The sequence below is a fragment of the Parambassis ranga genome, chromosome 1 (genome assembly GCF_900634625.1).
Source record: "Parambassis ranga chromosome 1, fParRan2.1, whole genome shotgun sequence".
Taxonomy (NCBI): domain Eukaryota; kingdom Metazoa; phylum Chordata; class Actinopteri; family Ambassidae; genus Parambassis; species Parambassis ranga.
Genome location: NC_041022.1, coordinates 12,209,611 through 12,229,281, shown reverse-complemented (window position 1 = coordinate 12,229,281; position 19,671 = coordinate 12,209,611). Strand labels below are relative to the sequence as shown.

The following is a 19,671-nucleotide window of genomic DNA, read 5'->3' as shown; positions in this document are numbered from 1 at the left end:
ACACTGCGCATGCTGTCAACCAACTAATTTATCAGTTTTCAATATTTTTTTAAGTCATGCATGAAGTCTGCTTCTCCTACAGTCACTAACCCAGCTCGACACATCAGTGTTCACACAAACTGGGCATGTTTAAACTAGATCTCTACTTTATAGGTGACACAGTCTGCAGCACGGGGTTGGCAAGTAAGCTTAATAAAGAACTCTAGGCTTTGTGCTGCGTGCAGCATTGGATTTTTTATTAATTTAGTGAACATGATTCTCATAGAAACAATTCCTCCTCCTTAGTGGGTTTGTGATATGCTCAACATATTACACCTCCTGCAATATGTAGGGGTTTAAATGTACTGATACTCTAATAACACAGTGTATTTTATGTGTAATACCACTTTGTACCACAAGATGTGATTAGGATTTTTTGGTAAAGGTTGTTTTCACCCTATAGCACAGCCCTCTCCGTGCGTTTCTGCTTCTACACAACATCCCCTGCCCCCTCCGAGCACCAGTATCACACACTGGAGTCCTCGTCCCTGCAGCTGGCAGAGATTGCTTATCCATCAGATCATGGAGGTCAGTTATTGGATTATTTTTAATGCTTCTAGCATGTCCATCTATGATAATCATGAACACTCAACCAATGTGTGTATGCTTGTGCCATAGAAGTTTAAAAAAAAAAAATCCAGCTACTAAACAGAACAGCACCAGACAGAAAAAAACAGTGACTCTCTATAGAAAAGTACCTCCTGGGTATTTTGGCTGGGGTAGCCATTGAAGCTGCTGATTTGATATTGCACCTCTACTCGGTAGGATGTAAAATGTAAGCATACAGTATAAGCACATCTAATAATGCTAACAATGCTTGCATTCCATTTAAGTGTGCTATTAAACCAAGACAATAAATGACACAATGATTCTGTCCCAGAATCTTTGCTGTAAATGGAATGCAATCAATAAACATAAAGGTCTGCCATGACACAAGTGTTCGTAAAAAACAGGCAATAATACAAAAATGAAAGAGGTGATATGCCAAGCCCAAAAAAAAAAAAAAAAAAAAAAAAAGGCGTGTCTCAGCAAACAGCTTCTTGCTTTATCACTTTGAAAGTTCAACTTCTGACTTATGAGAGGGGAGCTCAGTGGTGGTCTATTAAAGCCATGACATTTCAATAATTGCCTCTAATCTCAGCATCACAGACAGTCACAGTGCCACCCACCTGACACACACACACACCTTAATCATTGAACTCCAATGATTAATGCCTTGCACATACACTTGACCCCCTACCTTCTGTTTGACACATCAGCCCCACCTACTTACACACATACTGTACAGTGCTGGCACTAAGAGTAAAGTGAAGATACTTTCACCAATAATGCACTATTTCCAAAAACATGTATGGTAGGTACATCTTTGCAAGCATCTTGCAACAGCTCTTTTTTGGTTTCTGTCAGGCTGTCCCAGTTGAATCTGTCTCTTCATGTAATCCCAGACTGACTCCATGATGTGAAGATCAGAGCTCTGAGCGGGCCGTACCATCTGTTGAAGGACTCCCTGTTCTTGCTGCTGAGCATTTTTTATGACTTTGGCTGTGTACTTTGGGTAGCTGTCAGTGTGCAGTATACTCTGTGACAATGTGGCGATCCCAGTGCCATGGGTGATACTTCCAAAAGAATACATCAGGCACTAGATCTAAGTAACCATAAGAGAACAATCACTGCTGGGTTCTGCGTTTAAACACTTTCCAAGAAATAACATTGTTTGAAAACTTTGTATACTCTTGCTTAAGATAGGTATCCTGGACAGCCATGTTTGAAGTATTTGACAGTTGAGGCTTATCCCCTTATGATGTCAGAAGGGGCTGCAAAGCCCAAGTCTCTTTTTAATTGTTCAGACATTTTGAGTTTGAGTTGTGTTTTTCTCTGTTCTGTAGCTTACATTACAATTTGTTTGCTAGCTGACAGGACCAGGTCTGCACTCTGTGAAAGTTGATCTGTGTAATTCTGCAAATAGAAGAGAATATTTGCTGCCTTGTTATTACATTACTTTGCTTGCATATTTTTTTCTCATAGATGCGTTGTACTAGATGCACATCTCTAATTGATCATTCTTCTGTCAGGTTCTCAGGAAGCCCCCCCTCCCACAGACTAAACATTCAAGCTTGCCTCTTTTGACATTGGACATCTTCCCCTTCGAAGCTGCCCTCTAGCTTGGGGCCCCGCTGTGGGAGGTGAAACACTAGCAGAATTTACATCGCCCCCCTTTTGTTTGGCAGTTTGTACCTGTGCTGACAAGGTCTCTTTACATTTACAGGTAGCTGTGTTGGCCATAGCTTACTAAATATGAAGCTTGTGCAGACATTTTTGAGACAAAGCCTGAAATTTTGTGTGGAGATTTCCAGACGGTCCCATCTGTCAATTATGGGGTCTGATATGCCTGTGTTTCACACACTGGCAGGCATTCAGATGCCTCCCTGGTGATAGCTAGACGGATAACAATCTAAAGTGACTTTTGTTCTGTGTGCGCACAGCTGGCTATTCCAAGATTTAAAGAAAGAACCCGTATGACAAACATGCATTACTCCTTGTATATAGAAAAGTGTAAATGTGCATCTTTGACTGCACACACACACACACACACACAGACAAACACAAACCACATCATTACCCCTTCCTTCCTTTAGGCACCAACATGGTATTTGCCAGTTCTCCAGTTATTTATTTTCTACCCTGACATTAGAGGCTGCAGTGCTAACCATTAGTAACTTGGCTGGTATTAGAGATGGCACCTTCCCTTGTTGCACCTGGACAATTACAACCATCATTTCATAGAGGGTGACACTAATACAGATAACAAGGAGAGTGTGAACAGTCAGAGGGATGTCAGAGGTAAGTCTGCTACCATATGGAAGCTACAGTATGTCCTTATGTGTAATCATATACCTGAATCACTGAATATGAGAAAAAAATGACAATATGGTTCAGATTAGTTCCAACTTATTCTTCCTTTTTTTACGCAAACATGTTGATGGGGCTCCAACAATGTCAATCCTTCACCGATGAAGCTGCTAAAGAAAGGTAATTTACAGCTTGGGGATTGTGAATTGATCAATTTACGGGAGCCGGTGCTGAAATGTGTTTTTATTTATGAATAACAGCAACAAAAAAATCACCATGACTTGAATTGATATTTCACAAACACAACACGGATGAGCTCTGTTAGGCTGAATTATATGTTACAGGCTCAGAATGTTAAGAAGCATCACAGAGACACACTCAGGGCAGACGCTGTAATATGCACTTTAATCACACATGAGAAACAGATCTGCTGTGTTCTACATAAGGCATAAAGGTATGACTCTGCAGACTGTGTGCATGCATATGTGCATGTGTGAAAGCGCGAAATATGAGGGAGTGACAAAATATCTAGAAGAACAAGAGAGCGAGCAGCCGTGCACTCTGAAGAAGCTTTTATTGAACACTAAGAAGAGAGTATAGGATGATGAACACCCAGCCTGCTCTTTTCACATTGAGGAAATTGCATTTGGGAATATTGAGCTGGCTGGTATGATGAAGTACACAACCCCTCCTCCATACACACACACACACACACAAAATGCTTACATTCTTATGGTAGCATGTGTACAAAAGATGATATTTACTGAGATGCACATGCACGGCATTGCACACGCACGCAGGATCTCATTTAGTCTGTGTGCATGGGTTGGATGAGCACTCTCTACTATTGAAAGAGCGGAAATGAGAAACACTGCAAACAGGGAGAGAGAGAGGGAAGAATAAAAAAGAAGAGGAAGTACGGTAGCAGAGAAAGAAAGACAGGATACAAGGAGTAAATGATAGCATCGCTTTGGCTGCTGCTGTAAAGACATTGTCGATTTGGCAACAATTTACACATGAAACAAACACAAAAAAAGGATTTTAGGAGACAACAGGTTCCTCACAAATATGAAAACAAACAGAACATTAGCCATAAATGCTGACTCAAAATGACTGTGTCACAATATTGTGAACGAGGCTGCACTGCTGAAAATTCTCAAGGTGTGTGGATAAACCCAGAGAAAGTAAAATGAGGGGCTATAAAATAAGTAGGTGTACAGTGTGTCAGTGCACACACACATTTGGCAAAATGTCTAACAAGGGTAGGGTACACATACACACACCTACACACACAAATTATGCTTACATCAGAGCTGAATGGCTTATTTATGTTTACATAAATGCAACAATGTCTGTAAACCAAAAAGAGAGCCGTCATCATGTTCCACACACTCTACTAGCAATTACATCTGTACACAGAGCAACAAAAGCAGACAGCAAAATACAATACTATCAGCACTTCACACACACACACACTAAATTCTTGCATGAGTGCACACACACACACACACACACGGGTCATGGAGAAGTGGCTGTCACTGTGATTGGTTCCTGCTGCCGAGGGCAAACCCACAATAGCCAATTATCTATCATTATACACCACAGCAGCTCTTGCGGTCTGGATAACTCTGCATGTGTGTGTGTGTGTGTGTGTCTGCGTGTGTGTGTGTCATAGTGGGAGAGATTGGCAAATTGCTAGTTATATATTTCAGCATAGTGAAAGAAGAGGGGAGAAATGTGAAGGAGGAGGAGGAGGAGGAGGTAAAAGGAGGAGGAAAAGGGAAGAGGTGGAGGGGTAAGAAGGGTGAGTTTGAGGAGGCCTGGCAGAAATATGCAGATAGAATATAAAAGGAAGCAAAGAGGACTGATTATTATATTTGACAGTTGTAGAGAAAATAGGATGATGGGGGAGCCACAGACCTCCACTGAGCTGCATGCTGATGACAGATGTCTGGTGACCAAGACATGGCTGACACAGCAGGGACGAAGCATATAGACAGGCACACAGTCTGTGTATGAGTGATGCTCCATCATGTATGAACTCTGTAGGACAGAGCTGTGACAGATGAAACATATCTGACAGCATCTGGGATGACAGGATCACTATGTAATCCATATCAATGAGCACGCAGTAGAGAAGCATTTCTACTGCAACTGTCCATAATACTCTGATCAGATTTACAGCAACTAGTGAAGTGTTCCCTTTTCTCATAATCTGAGTGTGCAGCACACACAGCATGACTCTATGAGACTATTTAAGTCTTTCTAACTAGCTGGAAAGACTTCTAGCCACTATGAAAGCAAATCTGGTACGCCAAGATGACAAAAATCTCCAATTAGGAGCAGAGATAAAAATAGAAATAATTTATTTCTCTACACTATCCAAAAGGGGATACTTATTTCTAACATTCAGTGTTCCAAAGCAACATCATTAGTAAATGATGCATTTGTAATACGTGATATTTTTTTCTCTTAGACACCAAAGAAGAAGATCTGAGTCACTTGATGCAGGCAGTTGGTTTGACGGCTGCATTTGGCCACATGTTTCTTCCATTCTGCTATCAGGAAGCTGAAAATGGCAAGTTTAGATAGAGATCTATATCATGCTGTATTCAGGCCTGCTTAGTTCCTTCAGCCAGTGGTTGTAAAGATCTTTGAATAATGATGTCATCAACATTGAGCATTTTTGTTTCACATGCAGCCAGTTGATCTTTTTACCCACGCAGCTACATAGACCAGTGATTTTGACACTGGTTACACACTGGTTAAATAAATATCTGTTAGAGATCGCAAGCTGATTTTGCTGATATTAAAAACTCACTGCTATTTATATTTAAAAATAGCTGGCACTCAGCTTTAAAACCTGCTTTTTTTGTGGAACCTAGGAGGCTTTAAATGCTGTGCAAAAAAATCCAGTTTTTCTTGTACTGCAAAATTAACTAAAATCTCAACAGCAAAAATGTATTGTTATTAGGGAGCAGATGATGTTATGGTCAACTATATTTATATTTTAAAGGCTCAGAGGGGTCAAGGCTGCAGCTATGTTTGCCCTGCAACATAATACAGCTGGTGAAAATCAACCAGAAGCAGAGCTGCTGAGAACAGACGATGACTGATGGCTGTGGACTGAAACGTATTCATTCACAGCCTCGACACGGTGTTTTTGTGTGAAGCTAACTCCAACCCTTAAGGCAGCTTGTGTGAGCCTTACAGTGTTCAAAGGCTTAACTCCTTACTTGAACAGGTGTCCTAGAGACCTCCAAAGTTTCATTTTACCAGGGTTGTGAGGACAGGCGGCCATTGAGTGAGTAACCTTATTTGGAGTCAGACCGGCGGTGCTAACAGAGTGCTGTTGATAGGTCTCACTATGAAAGCAAATCCAGAGTGTCACATTTATCCTCTTGGCATTTCAAGAGGTTTTTATCTTTTACTCTTCTTTTAAGTAGCTCACTATTCATTAAAGACGGTGCTGGAGGTGTTTTAATAATGCATATCTTCTTAGTTTTTTTCTCTGGGTGATATTATGGAGAACTGCTAGAAAAATGACAGCATTACCTTCTCTTCTACATTATGCTATTTTAGATTTTGGTTCTGGTTCAATAATCGATTGCTAAAGCTTCTTTGCTACTCCGTTGAACCCTTCATACTGTTTCTATTTAAACTTGAACAGTGCTCAGTCATGACACGTGAACCTAAGTCATCATACCATCCACCTAAATCCATCTTACTGTACACTCTTAATACACATCCAGTGTGTGTGAAGAACGACACTGATCCGTCTCTGCCTGTTTTTACAGCAATGCTTCCATAATCCTCATCCTAATCCACTGCCTGTGTGTGTGCATGTTTCTATGTCTGTGTGTTTTAATATCTGTGCATGTGTTACATGATATTTAAGTATAGGGCTTTCAGAGGTCCCTCCTCTCTTTCCCATGCCTTACACACTATATGCATAATACCATAGATAGATAGCCCTCCAGTCATCCACTCCTCTCCATCGAACCACTCAGCACAATAGCCCTGGACACAATCACTCTGCAGTCAATATCTCCATTACCATTTCAGTCAACAGAATAAACACAGTGAAAATTGAACGGTTATGGGTAATATTACTTTTAAATGAGCTGATGAAATGAGCGCAGTAATGATAGGAGAGAGGGCAGCGAGATGAAGAGATGTGAGTGTGTCAATGCAACTTAGAGACACAAGAGCAGAACTGCAGCTGAATCCTGTCTTTTTATTAGGATGCGAGGATGCATCTGGCTGGTTTACTGGCAATTTAATGGCAATTGCAAATTGTGCATGTAAATGCCATGAAAGGTTGTACAAAGACTGATGCTAAGTCACTCACATAGGACGTTTGTTCATTAGACCAGAGTTTTCACTTGTTGTTGACTAAGAAAAATGTGTTTTAGCTTTATTTGTCATTTGTGGCAGTTTAGCTAGGAACAGATCATGGTTTGAGTGAGACTGCGTTGAAGCGGAGGATAGCAGTATCAATCTGAATCCATCTTGGACCATTATGTTTTCAAGGTAATGAGGTAAAGGTAAAGTCCTGCCTCAACTTGATGATTTACGTACTCTTAGACAGGAGGGCACACAAACAAACAAAAACTCCACAAAACTGGTTGAGATCCAGTAGAGACATCATGGTCCATGTCATTATTTTTAATGTCAATTAATATTTATTTTTTATTTTTTTTTTTATTATTTTTTTTTTTTAGATACTTTAGTAATCCCAGAGGAAAATTCGTTACGGCTGCTGCCAAGCAGTGTCATACAATGACTAGCAAGGCACGCCACAGGCTAGGGTGAAGTGTCTTGCCCAAGAACACACAACAGTGACTAGGGAGGAGTTGGTTATTGGACAACCCTGCTATACCACTGCACCACTGCTGTCCCCACTGCTGTCCCTATTACTAAAGAAAGCAAGAAAGAAAGAAAGGAAATGAGAGAATGAATGAAACAGCTCTTTTCTTTGTTTCAGAAATGGTGCTTGGTGACAAATAGAGAGGAGTAAGAGGTTGATGAGTGGAACCCTCAGCAATGATAATCCCATTAGTACTGTACTGTATGTTAAGCTCTCCACTAATGACTGATGTGTGTATGTGCATGTGTGTCACATGCATGCACAGAATATGTGCTGTGTGTGTGTGTCCTGCTTGGACCATCCTAATTATCAGATGTGACTCACGTGAAGGTAATTACAGCATCTGAGACAGTGGGAACAAGGCTACAACTGACCCAGAAATCTACAGGCTAATGAAGCGATAAGACACACACACACACACACACACACTTTCTCTCAGTGTGTCACTCTCACCTCACGCAGCGAGACAAGGACAGAGTGAGAGTGAGAGAAAGACACAATCAAAAAGACAGAAAGAGGAACAATGTTTCCCTCAGACTGCATTAACGAGAGTACAGAGATTTGGGAGGAGCTGTCAAGAGACTCTCCGTCAGGCAGCTTCAGGCTCAGCCCTCTTCCTAGTATGAACTAATCTGCTGCTCTCTGTTCTTTGTCATATCTGGCCATGGCTCCAATGTACTGTGGTCTGCTTCCACAGCCGCGGATTAAGCTCGGCTACCCGAGACTAAATTCTCTATTGAAGAATCATCTAGGTGTAATCCCTGTGTGAAGCCAGCCCTGTGTGGTACAGCATATTATATCTTTCACAATAACTATTAGACACAGCAGGCTGCACACACTGGAGGTACTGGGGACAAGCATGCTATGGTTTGTTGTTTATTGGCAACAGGGGTTCTTTAAAGTTGTTATGTAAAAAGATGGTTCACTTAAGGTGGTTCTCCTGAGGAGCACTTCAACAGATGGAGGGTTCTGATGAGTTGTTTTCCTCCACAGTGATTAAAATGTTATAATATACTTTGTCACATAGTTCTTTAATAATCCTGTCTCCCCTTTCAAAATTCCATTTGATTCTTTTTTCTTTTCTATTAAAATTTCAGGGGGCACAAAACAATAAGTACATGTCATATACCAAGCAAGTGTGCACAGTAAACTTATCTTGATTTCATATATATTTTTCCCATTTGCCCTGTTAAAGACTATTTTAGGTGTTAAAACATGGCTTCTAAAACAAAAGGAATGGAAGGAGGATGTATGTAATATTTCTTTATACTGTATATCCTGCTTCATGTTTCTAAACGTGACTCGTACAAGTTCCCCCTCTACACCCCTTCATAGTGTAGGTAGTGCATATATATGTTGTTAAAGTCCATTGAACCTAAGTGTAGTACATGCTCATGCTCAACTGTCAGCACAAGCCGAACACACAGCGACCCATCTCTGGTGTTTTACAGTTTCAAATCCAGTATACCGCCATGTGGTTGTGTGCCTCAAGTGGCAGTTTACGTTATTTTTAATATAATTAATGTAGTTTTAAGGAACTTAACGTCACTGTTTTGCTGACCATCATAATGTCATAGTGAGGCTTCAACATCACAGTCTTTTACTTAATAAATGTAATCAATAATGGGCTATATTAACCAGACATTTCATTTGTAATTTAAATAAATAAATTGGTGAACAGGTGCACCCCACACATAGATGGATGGATCAATACATGGAGTCAGGAGATAAACAGAGTTGAGGTGCTGGAATGGCTTTCACCAACCAACCAACCATGTCAAGAACAATGCTGCAAGTCATGAGTCATGGAGCTCCATCCAGGTGTTTTGTGTTTAAATGCACTGAAGGATGGTGTAAGCATGTCTGGTGATGCATAAATAAAAAAAAAACAAACATGTTCTTTTCTCATCTGTAGGGCCCCCCTGCTTGTGGAGACCTTGAGAAATAAACCTCCACCTGAGCCTTGTTGTGGCTGCACTCTGCTCCAGACTGCCATGTATTTATGCAACCTCGGCGCTCCTAAAGGCACAGGTCATTTGTTTTGCATGTACCAGTTTGCATCTAACAGCTCCATTGACGCTGCAATTTAAGTGATAAGTGATACAAAGTGCGACCCACTCATAATGTTGGTCTGTGAGGCAGAGCAGGTTACCCTCAGCCCACGTTCCAGCCATCACACAGGATCCCTGATTCTGGTGCTCCTACACAGACAGAACGTGTGTGTGGTGTGTGTGTACATGATTGACTGTGTGTTTGAGTTATCATATTCCCAATTACACAGATGAGTGTCTCTTCAATGCTGCGCTCTTTGTACAGATACACAAACAAACAGACATAAACATCACACAAACACACCCACTCTCACACACCAAACCCAGAGAGAGAGAGAGAGAGAGAGAGAGAGAAACACATACTCACACATGGGCTGGAGGCACCAGGCACTTCATTTCCTATTCCGCCCCCTCTCCTCATACTCGGCACCCTCATATTCCACTCTGGCCTCCCCAACACTCAACCCACAGTCACTATAGCAACCTCACACAGAGCTACTAGCTACCAGAGGGCTAATCATGTCATTGCAACATCTGTCTGAGACACACAAATGGCACTCCACTGATGCAACCCTAACCGAACAAATGATAACTTTCTTACCTTTGCTCATGGTGCATCCTGGAACATGAAGTTTAAAAGTGGGAGCTGAAAGACAATAAGATTTTTTTTTTTTTAATTTAACCTGTCTGCACAGTTGATCACAGTTAAGAAAAAAAAATACTGATTGTTGTTTGTCTTGGCTGAAATAAATGGTCTGCTCGAAAACTTGCCATGACGATACAGAGAGATAAATGTAGAGAGGCCTGAAAAGGCAGTGCCAGGAGGGAAAAATGGGCCAGTGGAGTCTGCTACAGAAACATTCCTGCTGGGTATGCTGCTCTGCTGCCACCTGTAGGTCAGAGCCGGCATACCACATAAACAAAGTCTCAGGACTGTGACCTCAGGCCATCTACACGTACAGGAAGTAGAAACATAAAGGGTAGGTGAGTTGTGCAAATGTAAGTTACAGCTGCGGAAGAGGGTCTTAAATCTTTAGTCCTTCAGAGGCCGTCTCATTCAAAATCGGTCCCCTGGAACATCTTATTCTTGTCAGTGTACAAGATGGGTCCCAGTGAAGCACTCTGCTCGCCTCAGTAGATTCTGTGCTTCATCTAACCATACTTTCAAAGAGTTTGATAAAAAACTAATTCAAGTTTTTTGTTTTCTGAAGTTTAGCAAAATGAGTCACACACACAAACTCCAGCCAGCCTCAGAATAAAGAAAGTGGCACTTAGAGAGGCACACACACACACAGCCTACGTGCAGCCTCTGCATCTTTCAGCAAACTGAAAGGGGATGAGCGAATGTTTTATATTTAGAATGGTGACGCTATGCAAACTTGCGCGCTAACATGAGAGGAAAGCTCAGCGATGCGTTGGAGAGCTGCATGTTCAATAATGTATCAGAAGCAGCGTTTTAAAAACAGCTGGGGATCGCTGCTCTGTCTTGTCCTGTCTGCCAGTCTGTCTCTTTGCGTGCCTTTCCATCAGTCTGCCCACTGCGACGGCAGCAGATTTGCCACTCCTGTGGGGAGCTGATGTTTGTTTAAACTTTCATCCTGTCGACAGCGTCTGAACTCAGTCTTTTCTGTCCCTAAGGACGAATATCCCTCTGCGTTTTCTTCACTCTGTACCTCAGAAGAAAACCCCATCCTTTTCTCAATGTTTTTGTCCTTTTTCTCCTTGCTGTGTGTTTCTCTAGTGGTCATGGCATAGCTTTTAAGAGATATAAATCATACACATATCCGGGCTGGAGAGCACTCATATACACAGAAGGAAGCGTATGTGAGCACATGAGTCTATTTGAAGGTTACCACACTAATCACTGCTTACCTGTTTCAGTACACAGGTCCGCTGTGCTTCTTCATCCTTGAGGAATGAAAGAGCAAGAAATCTCCCCAGAATTCTCCTGCAAGAGAAAAGAGACAGGGTGGGGAAGGTAAGGGAAGAGGAAAAGTGGGAAAGGGATTAGAAACAGAGCCTTAGCCTTTCAGAACTCAATGCTCTTAAAGCCAGCTCTGGCTTTCAACTAAGTTCCTTGTGTTTGTGTCTTCTTTGCATTGGGTTGTGTGTCTGCATTTAGATTGAAGCTGCCAACGCGAACGCCTGAGATCAACTATTGCAGCGGAGTTGTTCCAAAAACAGTTTGGGTCAAATGGACAGCCCTAGCTCACCTCTTACACCGGGAGCTTTTAAGGCTTTTCAGACTTCCCAGCCAGCTCCTTACAAGCCGTATGGGCTGCGTGTGGAGGAAGAGCTGAAAAGCTGGAGTGGGAAAAGCATAGGGTGCCTTCATATGATAAGCACACACTCTGACAGATCAACGGGGCAGCATTAGGACACACATACAAGCACAGAGAGCATGAGAAATGTAAGCATAGAGAGACCGCCCCGACCGCGGGCGTGCACGCACACACACATCCAGATGTTACTATTCCATGTTTTATGACTGCGATGACCGGGTGTCATCATTCTGAATTCTTCTGCTATCTATGGAGTGCAGTAGGAGTCCACCATGTCAAAGAAAAAAGTAGAAACCACTTCACGGGTGGGGTGAAATCAGAATGGATCAAGGGCAGTTATTTTTGTTATGACATATGTCATGTCATATGTGGAACTTAAGACACATAACACCAAAGACAAATAATATATAAAAAACATGTTTATGTTATCGGCCTCATTTGGGGAATAAAAGACCTTGCTGTGGGCTGTGTCAAGCTACAGCAATGGTATCACAAAGAAAAGGAGAAAAGTTTAATATAGTTTGATTGAATCTGTCCTTGGTAAATGGTGCCATGACAAAGAGTCCCCACTAGTCTGTGCTGTTACACCACTCCTGCGTTTGTGCTGCTGACCGACTTACCAAAGGAGGGCAGAGACGATGATGGCAGCATACATTAACTGCAGCATCTGATGATGTAAAGATTATGAGTGATTTAATTGCAAATGAAAACTGGGACATCTGATTCATGTTACATTCCTTGACCTGTAAACACCAGTTATTTCTTTTTTTAGGTCACAATAGCAGCACCTCACGTGATATAATCACAAGCTGTTTGAAGAATCTGTGTCTTTGCCTGGCTTCTGATGATCCGCCTAACGTGATAGATTTTAGCGCTGCCCTAGCTTGCATATATGTACACGGTGGCAAATGGGTGTGTGCACTATGTGTGAAAAGTAGTTCACACTTTATTTTCAGTTGATGACACATCCCTGCCTCCATTCTTCTTGCTTGCACTATGTTTCTTCTGTAATGATCTGACAATGGGCTGGTGAAATCAGCTGGGTGGAGGATTATTATGAGCATTGGTTACCCTGTATTGCGGGCACCAGTTTTCCTCTCCATCATGTTGTTTTCTTGTTTGGTTTCAGTGCTCCCTGGTTGGAAACCACCTTGTTAGTGAGAATGTGCTTCACCTGTGCTGGCCCAGCAGAAGTAATTAAAGCCTCAGCAGCTTTGTGCAAGAGAGAGAGGGAGAGTCTGGAAACTAGATCATTTGGAAAGCTCATGTTGGTGCAAGCAATTTCAGTTTACAGCTCTTGCACAATAAGCTGGGACAGGTTATGTTTATCCTGCAACGGCATCACTGTGGATTCCTCCCTGAATTTTCTGTGTTAAAGTGGCACCCATGGCAAACGTCTGTCTGCAAGCCCTTTTTTTTCGCTGCTTTGAATTTCAGTGAGGATTCCCATGGGAGCCCTTCAGAGCAGACTTTGAAGCCTTTTTATGTTAATGGGTAAATTGACTATTCGGAATAACTCAAAATGTTGATAGTAATTTGAAGGGAATTCGTCTCCAGGTGCTCCGCCTGGACATCACCTTAAAGGTTTCTGCCGGTGGCCGGAAATGACTCGGGGGCGAAGCAGTGTATTATTTAGGTCACTAAAGTGCTTTCACGTAGCCTTTTCACACCATGAACCAAACTATTTCTGCACAGCAATGGCCCAGATAATTTTTTGATGTCTAACCCTAACCAGGGCAGCTCAGTGGAACTGGAGCCTCACTTTGGTTCGGCTTCACTCAGCATGTGTGAAACGCTCTTCTTAGGTTTCTGTCAAGTGGACTCAACATCAATGCAAGTGTGTAAGCAGGGGCACACGGAGTGGGCATCAGATGCCCCGTCTCTTAAGCCTGCTTTAAATGTAGCATCACAGTAGGGCTGCTCATAACACTGACATAATTACCTACAAACTTTATTTTAGGACACCACCCTTGTCGAGCTTCTTTTTTTTTATCCTGGCAGTAGATCACATGCTCACTTGTAGTATCATATACACAGAACTGATCATAATTTACCCAGAATGTTTAGGAGGTCACCAAAGGTCAAATAGGCAGTAGGGGCTGTCAGAGCGGCATGACAGTTTTATGTAAACAACTTGAACTTGCATACAAGTGTGTGTGTGTGTGTATGCCTAATATTTAAGAATTTACACAAAGTGATAGACATCTAATCTGCCCTGAGGATGATTAGGCGTGATATGTGCACAAATTCCTGCATAATACAAGTGACCTCCTGCTCCTGAAAAGGGCCTCTGGTGAATTCAACTACCTCTCTAACATACTCATCCAACATCCTAAACATGAAACAGCAAGTTAACAGGGAGAAACGCCATGTCCTGACTGAAACATACACTGCATAAAAAGTCAAACAGGGTTTATTGTAAGCAGCTCAAATTTTTTTTTGCCCAGCTAGATTGATTTCTTTAATGTTTGAACAACTCACGAGATGTGATTTCCTGATCAAAACCATGTTTTTGTAAGTGGTTTAAAATACAATTCCAGCTCTACATGTGAGTCCGGAACAAGCTTAAATCAAATTCCAAAGCGTCACACAAGCTGATATTGTATCTGTTGAATCCACAGAGACATAAGTGCACGCTTCTACGAGCAGAGCACTTTCCAGGACAGCAGTCCATCAGCAGATACCAAAATAAATGATCTGGTGACACTTTGTGTAGGGGCTTCCATTTGTCATGTGTCTACACCGGAAAAGCTAAACATGTAGCCAGGTAGCACGCTGTACACATACGCAACATGCAGCTGGAGACACTTTCTGTTCGCATGCTCCCATCAACGTTATCACTTGTTCTGTTGGAGGCAGCCCGACCAGGAGTTGCTAACTTGTATTTTATTTTTTTTTTAAATAAATGTTTTTAAATAATTGTTTGCCGGAAGCTTTGCAGTAGGCCGTGCCCCTCTCACTGTCTAATGTGTAGCCAACCTTAGGTTTGTTTCCATGTGTGAACAGTGGAGTCCCACTAGTGGTGCTGCTGGGAAATATTTCACTTCATGGTTAAGGGAAAGTAGCTTTGTGGATTTCTTCTGTTTTACTGGACACTTGAACAAATGTGCCGTTTTAAGCAAAAACCAGCTCATGTCTTATGTTCAATCTTGCCAAGATTCCTTCTAGAAACTGCCAGAGGCTGACCCTGATCCTGTTTTATTCTCTCCGTATAGCGGTCAGTCGATAATTTCATGTTAAGTTCATTACCACCTATTTGTTACATTTTATTTATATGCCTGCTTATTATTACAAAAGAGGTCAAAGGTTTAATTTTCTGTATTTATCTTTTAATGAACACCAGTAATAAGTGAAGTGTATTATTGTGCTTTATGGGTTAATCACATGTGTAGTGAAAGGAGCACATCAGTAAACAGGCAGCCCTCTGTTTTCATTGATTTACAGGCAGAGAAATACGTTTGTTTCTTCAAATTCACACGGATGAGAACACAACACAGCTGTAACATCCCCTGTGTAGAGGACAGGTTTCTGTGGTTGAGTTTAACTACATCATTTCCGCGCCTTCACCATCATACATATGTTAAGTAGTTTGAAAAAAATGACCTGATCCAAGGGGGACTGAAGCAGAGTCAGACCTGACTGTCTGCCGCCCTGGTTGTTATGTGTTGGGCACTTTTTTTTTCTTTGTGTGTCTGTTGCAAAATGAAAACTGGTTAAGCTCAGAAAAAGATCACCGTTTGAGTTACAGACCCTTTAACAACTCTTGGTCCTGACTTAAACATGCCGAACTACATTCACATAACCACAAGGGAACTACAAGAAATGTGAGCCCATTATAAATGCAAACAATTTGACCACTGCTGTCATTTTACTTGTTGAGGACAGGCTGTATACACAGATCACGATTGGACCAAATAGACCCATGGAGACAGAGGCCAGGAAGAGTTTTCTGATGACAGTTAACAAAAAAAATATGTGGGAATAAGATTTACATTGAATAGATTAACAAACACTGGAAATATGCAAGTGCGAACATATTTAGCAAATCACATAGGTGACAATATGTCGGGCATGTGTTAACGGCTTGTGCAGCTTCTGTCTATTAATGTAGGTTTAAGTGCAATTCCATGTTTCCGAGGTTGTAACAGCAAGAACGCTTTTCACGCTTCCATAAAGCTGGATCTCTTGCAGGAGACAGATTATGAACTGCTGAGAACAGATACAGCAGTGGAAGCTGGGGCGTACAGTATGCTTCTCATAATGCAACTAAACTGTGTCTATCAAACTTTACACCCATTTTTTACTGTACAGTCATACTAACCCTGCATAAAATATAATAATAAAATAAATAAGTTATTATTATAATCACTTATAGAGTTCTTATGCTCAAGCTTCAAAACCACCAACAGGCCTTCAAGATTTAAGCTATGTTCATTTATAGTATTTAAGTAATGATCTCTTTTGTCAGGCCACTTTGAGCCCACATTACAGCAATATGGCTTAAAATTATATATAAAAAATAATACTGTGCTTTTGTGTAGAAGAACAGGTACTGTAGAGGGTGGCTGTATGCAAACTACACCACTGAGAATTGCATGTAATGGCAGTGAAATGACAGAGTTTACACAAAAGGAACAAGCATCCCTGTTGTGAAAAGGCCTTTGTGAAATAATCCTATATTTTCCAATTCTATTTAACACCCGTCAATGAGAAACTCAGGCTGAATGTTCCTTTCCAAGCTGCAGATGCTATTGTGCGCTTAGGGTGGCCCTGTAGTCATGGATATATGGTGACAATTCAGAATTATCATTGGGTAGGTGCAACAAATTACTCAGTGGTGTCCTACTTTTAAAAGACATATTAGACTCTACTGTGCTCCAGGCCAAGAGAGAGAGAGAGAGAGAGAGAGAGAGAGAGAGAGAATGACTGAGGGAGTGAAACAAGTGTCTACAACACAGAGGGGAAGGAAGAAAAATGAACTGGTGTTATTGGGTGAAAAAGAGAAGAGAAAGGGAGAAGTGGAGAAACTTTTATAGAGCTTTGTTCGATTCCTTATCATCTGCTATCATCTTTGAAAGGAAAAATTACCCAGAACATATAATTCTCCTAACATCAAATTGTCCCTGTGCCATCCTAATGCTTCCACTGACAAAGACAGCGGAGGCAGCTTTTTTTCCCACTAAGAGCCTGCAAAGTTTTGAATAAGGAACACCTGACATTTTTCCTTTCCAAGACGAGCGGGATGGAGCATTAATTTAGGCAGAATAAATAGAGAAAAGTGGCAGAATGTCACCAGTGTAGTGTTGGGTGAGACCGGCATGACCTGACACCTGGTTATTTCTTGCTTTTTGACAAGGTCACAAGTGTTAGGCAGATATTGGATTCCCACGAGTGCTGAATGGGAATGCCGGGGCAGAATTAGACCGGCCACAGAATGACAACAATGGGTGTCCTAATGAAGCCTCTCAGTCACACTGTGAAAGTGACCCATTTTTCCTTTTTCTTGCACTTTTTCTTCCCCTCTCTCGCTTGAAACAGATGCCCCAAATTCTTCACAGGGAAGAATATGCATAAATTTAATTAAAATTATTGGGATAGATTCTGATACCCCCCCCCTCTCTCCCTAAACCATTAGTCCTTGGGTTTGCTGGAATTGCAGCGGGTGAGGAGTCTGATGGGGTCAGCCTTCATTCTCAGGAGAAAATGTCACCATGGAAATAGTAAATTACAATAACACAGATGAACTTTCACTTTAAAGGACAAGATGGGATTGAGAAGATGTTTTAACTGCATGTGTGTGTCTATATATATGTGTGGTAAAGAACCAATTTTCTCCTTATTTTAAGCTTAAATGATTTTCCTGTTGGCTGTTCCACAACATCTTTTTTTTAAAATATTAAAAAAGGATTTGGGAAGGTTTATGAAAAAAAAAAATGTGGAGACTGGTCCAAATTGCATACCCTTGCAAGATAGTAGGGGATTTTGTTAAATATCTTGCAATTACAAAATTCCCTGGAGCGACTGATTATACAGCACTCAGACACCCAGAGTAAGTGCACAAGGTTGTTAGCTGATCTGCTTCCATGTTTAGAGCGAGCTGTGGTCCCGAAGGTGTCTCGGACATTCTGAGCCACCTCAGATAGGCACTATATAATTCTTTTTTATTTTTATTCTTCTGCTCAGGTTGATCTGCAGCTTTTGAATAGGGAATCATTATTAAATTGAAACGGAGTTGCCTGAGATCACAGATCCACGAGGCTTTGTGTGATTTTTTGTGTGTGTGTCAGATTTAAGGGTTTTCTTACTGACTTAAAACAATCCTTCCTCTTCATTACCTCTTTATAAATAAAAATAAATAAATTATGAGCCAAAACAAAAGGAGGTTTGATTTATGTGCTCATAAATTGTGACATCATATATCTGCTGGGGGGCTGAGTCTTACTTAGATGCGTGTAGTGAGGCCCCAAGGAAAGCTTTCTATGGTTGAGAAAAAAAAGGAACAGGGAAAGTGAAAATATGTATCCTGCCCTTTAAGGCAACTGCTGACTGCAGGAGGTTTGGGCTAATTTATTCCAGATTCTGCCTCATTCATGACCATTGGAGGAGAAATCTGGTCTGGGACCCTGGTAGTCACTGATGATCCACATTATGTGAGACATTTACAAATTTATGCTTAAACCTTCCCATCTGCTTAAAGACTCATCAGGGTCAGACTAAGAATATCGAACCTGTTTATTATTCAGAATGTTAAACCTGGATCATTCAGATCATTATATCATTAGTGTTCTAAGAAGCAGCACTCATGTCACCTTACAGCTCTATAGGGTGGATTCAAGGGACAAGACGAAGGTGCGGTCCTGTTGCAGCGATGTCATATGCTTGGTCTCCAAATGAGGCCTTAAGTAGTCAGTCCTGAACACAGCTTATAAGGAAACACATCAGCTGAAAATGTAGCCAAGCAACAGTAAACACATGCGAACTAAGATGTTGGTCTCTGCTTTGTTTACATGTGCTTCCTCATGAGATCAGATAAGATGAGGTGGTGGATTGCTCCTTAACTGCTGCCTGTGGCACAATTATATCAATATCTTGTGAGGTGTGATGCACCATTATTTGCAAATCTTCTTTGTGCACAACTGAGACATAGAGAGTACAAGACTTCTGTAATCTGAGAGCAGCCTGGGTTACAATATGACATTTGTTAATTAATATACAGTCACATGGTCACAGCCAAGCTGCTGCTACTATAATGGGAGCTTTAGTTCTTTTTCCACTGAAATATAATCGCTTGACTCAATTAAATGTTAATGAAAAAAACAAGGTTATGCTAACTATGGCAGGGAGTTAGAGAAGACAGTTGTTTTTTCTGGGTTGACAGACTCAGAAATTTCATAAAATTCAAAACTTTTTTAAAAATGTAGGCTAATAATAAACTAGCTATTGATGGCCTGTTATTAAGCCTTTCTATTGTGACAATGGCATATAAAAGGTTTTTAAATAGTTAAATGCCTTTGACAAAGCTGAGCTGAACACTGAATAATAAACCTGATTACTTTTGTGATTAATTAGCCTTGTAAGA

The 19,671-nt window shown here is 41.2% G+C and overlaps 1 protein-coding gene across 1 annotated transcript in view; it reads right to left on the bottom strand.

Moving 5' to 3' along the window:
* The window catches only part of ptprdb (protein tyrosine phosphatase receptor type Db), a 133,797-nt gene that overhangs the window by 85,241 nt on the left and 28,885 nt on the right, over positions 1-19,671 (bottom strand). The window contains exons 4-5 of the mRNA XM_028408344.1: positions 11,683-11,758; positions 10,412-10,456 (exon numbers count right to left, since the gene is read on the bottom strand). The gene's annotated coding sequence lies outside the window, so the exon portion shown is untranslated. The remainder of the gene's footprint in view (positions 1-10,411; positions 10,457-11,682; positions 11,759-19,671) is intronic.